A 6,000-nucleotide genomic window follows, 5' to 3' on the forward strand; every position below is an offset into this window, starting at 1 on the left:
GTTGGCGTGCGTTCGGCGGTGCAGGGGGGTGGAGGGTCCAGAGGAGGAAATGAAAGCATGGAGCTCATTAAAGAGACTGGCACTGCCTGCAGCTCACTAATTTATGTAAATTGGGCTTTCATGCGGTGGGGGAGCGGGGCGCGGGGGGTGTTCTGGCAGCGTGCCAGCGTGTCAGCGGCGGAAAGGTTAAACGGCAGGGCTCCCGGCACACGGGGGATCCCCGCCAGGGCAGGAAAGTTTTGCCGTGGAGACCCAGGGGGATCGTGGGAAGGCGAAGGACCCCCCCCCCCCCCCCCGCACCAGGCTTCACCGCCACGGCAGCGGGCATTCTCCCAGCCAATCAGGAGAGACGTGCCCAAGTGCCACCTCTCCGGGGTCCCCCCCACCCCCCCCCCGCCCGAATCCTGACGCCTCTCCCCTCCCACCCCCCCCACCACCCGCGCTCCCAAACTCCCCGACCCCTCCACACCCGCCCGGGATGAATTCATAAACATTTTGCCGGCGGATCAATACCGGTATTGATCAGCCATTGTGCGAGCGATCCGTCTGAGAAACACGGAGCCGCCCGCCACTCCGAGATGGGAGGAGCGAGCAAGGGAGACGGCGAAGGGGCAGAAGAAAGAGAGAAGAAGAGGGAGAAGGAGAGAGAGGGAGAGGCTGCTTCCTCGGAGAGAGGAGAAGGGGATCCCGGAGAGGTGGACGGAGAGCGGGAAGAAGGGATGCAGGTTTGGGATGCGCAGGGAGAGGGAGAGGGAGAGAGAGGGAGGGAGGGAGAGAGAGAGAGAGGGAGGGAGGGAGAGAGAGAGAGAGGGAGGGAGGGAGAGGCCATTGGGGAAATGGAAGCACGAGTCGCGATCGCTTTCTCGTTAGGAGCCAGAGAGGGGGGCGACTAACGAGGAGAAGTATTCATACTCCGCGACGGCTTGTGTGTGTGCGTGTGTGTGTGTGTGTGTGTGCGTGTGTGTGTGCGTGCGGGCGTGTGCGTGTGCGTGTGTGTGTGTGTGTGTGTGTGTGTGTGTCTGTGTGTGTGTGTGTGTGGGCGTGCGTGTGTGTGTCTGTGTACGTGTGTGTGTATGTGTGTGTCTGTGTGTGTCCATGTGTGTGTGTTTGGGTGTGTGTGCATGTGTGCATGTGTGTCTGGGTGTGCGTGTGTGCCTGGGTATGTGTGTGTATGTTTGTGTGTGTGTCTGGGTGTGTGTGTGTGCGTGTGTGTGTGTGTGTGTCTGGGTGTGTGTGCGTGTGTGTGCGTGTGCGTGTGTGTGTGTGTGTGTGTGTCTGGGTGTGTGTGTGTGTGTGTGTGTGTGTGTCTGTGTGTGTGTGTGTGCACATGTGTGTCTGTGTGTGTGTGAAATTAAAGGAAGCTGCTCTGCTCTGATTTGCACTGTGTCCAGCTGGTGTTGTTGTGTTTGCAGTGTGCTGCCGTGTGCATGCGTATCCGGTGCGGTGTCAGAGCTGGGCCAGGCTGAGCCCTAATCTGTGGGTCGAGGCACGTGGTCGGCTCATAAACATGCAGGTGAGACAGGGCTGCTTTAGCGAGGCAGTGTTCACGCCGCTCAGTCAACATGGAGGAGAGCATCTACAGAGGAGACGCAGGTCAGCGAGGAGAACGTGGATGTACAGGGCGAGATCTGTCCACCGTGAACTGGAGGAATGTCTCTCCGTACTGCTGAGGGGTGGGGCCTGTACAGCTTACCTCTGCTGGGATACGCCAAGGAAATATGGAACCGTCCTGATGCATCATGGGATACTGATGGATTACTTTTTTAAATTTGACTTTTAAAGGGGTAGTCACTTTGGGATTTAAATTTTTGCAAGTGATTCCTGGACCGGTGTCCTTGGGCTGCGAAGACAGGAGTACCCAGAGAGAACCCACGCAGACACGGGGAGAACCCAAAAACTCCACACCGAGAGGATCCGGCCAGCCAGGACTCAACCCTGGAACCTCAGTCTTGCAAAGCAAACAGTGTACATGGGAGGCTAACAGTGCTAACCTCTGCACCAGCGTACATGGGAGGCTAACAGTGCTAACCTCTGCACCAGCGTACATGGGAGGCTAACAGTGCTAACCTCTGCACCAGCGTACATGGGAGGCTAACAGTGCTAACTGCTACACCAGCATACATGGGAGGCTAACAGTGCTAACCTCTGCACCAGCGTACATGGGAGGCTAACAGTGCTAACCTCTGCACCAGCATACATGGGAGGCTAACAGTGCTAACCACTGCACCATCATACATGGGAGGCTGACAGTGCTAACTGCTACACCAGCATACATGGGAGGCTAACAGTGCTAACCTCTGCACCATCATACATGGGAGGCTAACAGTGCTAACCTCTGTACCACCTTACACCTTCACTGCTATAACTTGGACTGCTATTCCCACACGGGAGGAACAGGGGCTGGAACATTTTGGAACCAACAGATCTGAACGGCCGTTTGAAAAGACCTGAGAAACTCTGAAGTAGCGGATGAATTCTGGGATGTACAACAGAACAACACCCCTCTGAGCCACGGAGGGCACTCAGTCACATGACCCTGAGCATCAGCGCTAAGACTCCTGGGAAACTATACAAAGAGACAGTGCCAGAAACCAGGAAAGTCTGTCTGTTGTTCAGGTGGTGTTATTATTATTATATTTAAAATTATTATTATTATTAGCAGGATGATTTCGGATGATTAGCACAGAGTTTAGGATGATCTCTCTTGCCTGTCTAACCTAAACCCACTCACACACACACACACACACACACTTCTGTTGTCGCAGTGCTTTAACTGCAGTTTGAAATGATGGGCTTTTTTTCGATGGCTTGCTTCGCAATGTCCCTTCTATCTGCAGGGGAACGCGTATGTTACAGTAACACCCAGACTGTAGTTCGCTGCAGTTGCACACCGGGGTTCGATTCCTGGTCCTGCTAAAAGCCAAGTTTGGCCAGCTCTCGTGGAGCAGCATAATTGGCTCGCTGCTCCAGAGGGAGGGACTGGGCAGGGTTAGCTGATCGCTGCACAATAAAGCACCTCGGGCGCCTCAGAATCAGGGTCACGAGCATGAGACGAGACGGCTTGAAGAAGGCGTGTCGCTCTCCTTCGGGCCGCTGAGGGACGGGGTGTGGGCTGTGTATCTAACACTAGCTCTAATTGAATTAGACGGGGTACAATTCGCAACCAAATTGGGAGAAAAAGGGAAAAATCGGAAATAAATTCTATATATACATATATATATATTAAAAAAAACAACCTGTGGGTCACATTTCCCAATCGACGCGGAGACTCAATTTTAGATGTTGTTTGTCAGTGTTTTTTTATCGTGCAGTGGCAGTCTCCCCGCACAGGCTCAGAGAGGGCCTTCCAGGAAACACCGGCACAAAATGGCGGCTTTAGCGGATGCTCCGGCCCCCCGGATGCCCCGGCCTGGGGGAAAAGCCATGGCTGGTGGTGTTCGACGTGCGTTTGTTTGCACCGCCGTGCTGCACACCGCGAGGACTGCCCCAGCTAACCCCACGCGTCAGACCAGGGAACAGAAACGCCATTAAAGGGATTCAACAAACAGGAATTTGTTTAAGGAGCACAGTTTGTAATATAACGGGCAACTGGATGGATTGAGCACTACTGTGAAAGAGAGGAGGAGGGACTGGGGGGGAGGGGGGGGGTTGTGGAGTGGAGTCATTGCGCCTGTTTGTGCTAATTATTGATTCAGTGATTCATCTGAATGTGGTGAGAGAAGGAGGGAGAGAGAGTGAGAAAGAGAAGGAGAGGGGGAGAGAGAGGGTGAGAAGGAGAAAGGGAGAGGGAGAGAGAAGCTTTTCGTTTGACCAATTATTATAAGAAAAATATAAATACTAAACATACAAAAAATAATCCCTATAAAAATGGCCAATTTGCTCTGTTCTGAGGTCAACTAGGTTAAAAACACAGTGGGCATATTTTTTGTGATAATAAGTAGCGTTTTGTGAAAATGAAAACATGTCTACCTGAGCTATATTTAATGACTACAGCACAAAATCTGAATGAGCTCTACATGGGTGGGAGAGCATCGGACAGTATTGAGAGTTGAACAGGCACACCACACACACACACACACACGCACACACACACACACCGACGGTAACACTCACACACACACCAACACATACCGACGGTAACACACACACACACACACACACACACACACACACACACACACAAACGGACACACACGGGGACACACATGGACACACACATGGAGACACATACGCACGTACACAGATAGACAGACAGGTAGACAGACAGGCAGATAGACAGACAGGTACACAGGTAGACAGGCAGGCAGACAGACAGGTACACAGGTAGACAGACAGGCCGACACACACGTACTGCACTGGGAACTACAGGGAAACCCTCAGGAGTGATAGTTCAGTATTAACACAGACATCTTTACTTTCAGGAGAAAATAATTCCTTTTTTAACGGCTCATTCTGTATGTCTGCTGCTACGAGGTCTTTTACAGTCTCACTCAACTATCCCCGGGAGGGAGAGAGAGAGGGAGAGAGATAGGGAGGGAGGGAAAGAGAGACAGAGGGAGAGGGAGACAGGGAGGGAGAGAGAGAGAGAGGGAGGCTGGGACATAGAGAGCGAGAGGGAAAGAGGGAGAGAGAGGGAGGGTGGGAGAGAGAGTGAGAAAGAGGGAGAGAGAGAGGGAGGGAGGCTGGGAGATAGAGAGCGAGAGGGAAAGAGAGAGGGAGAGGGAGAGAGAGAGGGAGGGTGGGAGAGAGGGAGAGAGAGAGAGAGGGAGGGAGGGTGGGAGGGAGAGAGAGGGATGGAGGGTGGGAGAGAGGGAGAGAGAGAGAGAAAGAGGGAGAGAGAGAGGGAGAGAGAGAAGGAGGGAGAGAGAGAGAGAAAGAGGGAGAGAGAGAGGAAGGGTGGGAGAGAGGGAAAGAGAGAGAGAAGGAGGGAGAGAGAGAGAGAGGGAGGGAGGCTGGAGTTTGGTGGGTGTGCAGAACTCTCAGCAGCTCCAGGCAGTGCTGTAGGAGTTTTGCACTTTAAAGTCGGGGGAGTCTTTGTGCGTTACCGAACATACAGCGCCAAGTGAGACGGGCGTGACGGCTATGGCACCCATCTCCTCCCCTACAAGTGTTCCCGGGGTTAACCCACGTGCTTCTCCTCCTGTCTGGAGGAAGAGCTGCCAGCGCCTGTGCGCTACAGGAGAAACGGAACCTTCCAACTTACCGCTGGACCGCGGGGGACCAACGCCGCGTCTGCTCCTGGCTGAGCGGAACAGAGGGGGGGCAGGCGTCAGATCTGGGGTTCCTGGGAACGAAACAGAGAGAGAGAGAGAGAGAGAGAGGGAGCGCTTAGCAACCGTGAGGAAACACGAGCGCGCTCTTAGCAACCGGGAGGAAACAGGAAGCTGGTCTGATGGGGGGTGCAGGGGAAACCACTCTGGGAGGCGGGGCGGGGGGTGGGTTACTGCTAACCAGCCCCCACGAGGGGAAAAAACTCCTTCTTACCCCCCCCCCCACACTCTGCTCTCCTGGCTGATTTCACGAGCGGGCCTCTCCTCGCGTGTGCGGTGACGAGGATCCAGTCACGATCCGACGCTCTCCGAAACCACATGACCCGCCGGCGGCCAATGAGCACCGGGGGGGGGGGGCGGGGGGAGCGTGGTTATGCCACCTGTAAATGGCGGTGCAGGCGCCCCTAATGGAGGCGTTATTTATTCATGCATATTAATGCGCTACGAGCCGTTATTTATTCACGCATGCTAACGCGCTACGCCCGGCGCGGGGCTGTAACGGACGGAGGCGTGTTCAGGAAACGAGCGTGCGATTGGCTGAGTGGGGGCGTGGGGGCGGGAGGGGCTGTGCTGAGTGATGGTGATGATCTCTCCTGGCTGGGTGCCAGCCCCGCGCCCCCCGCGCCCCCCCGGGCCCCCCGGGCGCACAGCGAGACGTATTGTTTTCCCTGCCACGCAATTAGCAGCGCCGCTAATTTATTTTGTCGTGCTCTAATATGCTGTAATTATC

The sequence above is a fragment of the Conger conger genome, chromosome 6 (assembly GCF_963514075.1).
Source record: "Conger conger chromosome 6, fConCon1.1, whole genome shotgun sequence".
NCBI lineage: Eukaryota > Metazoa > Chordata > Actinopteri > Anguilliformes > Congridae > Conger > Conger conger.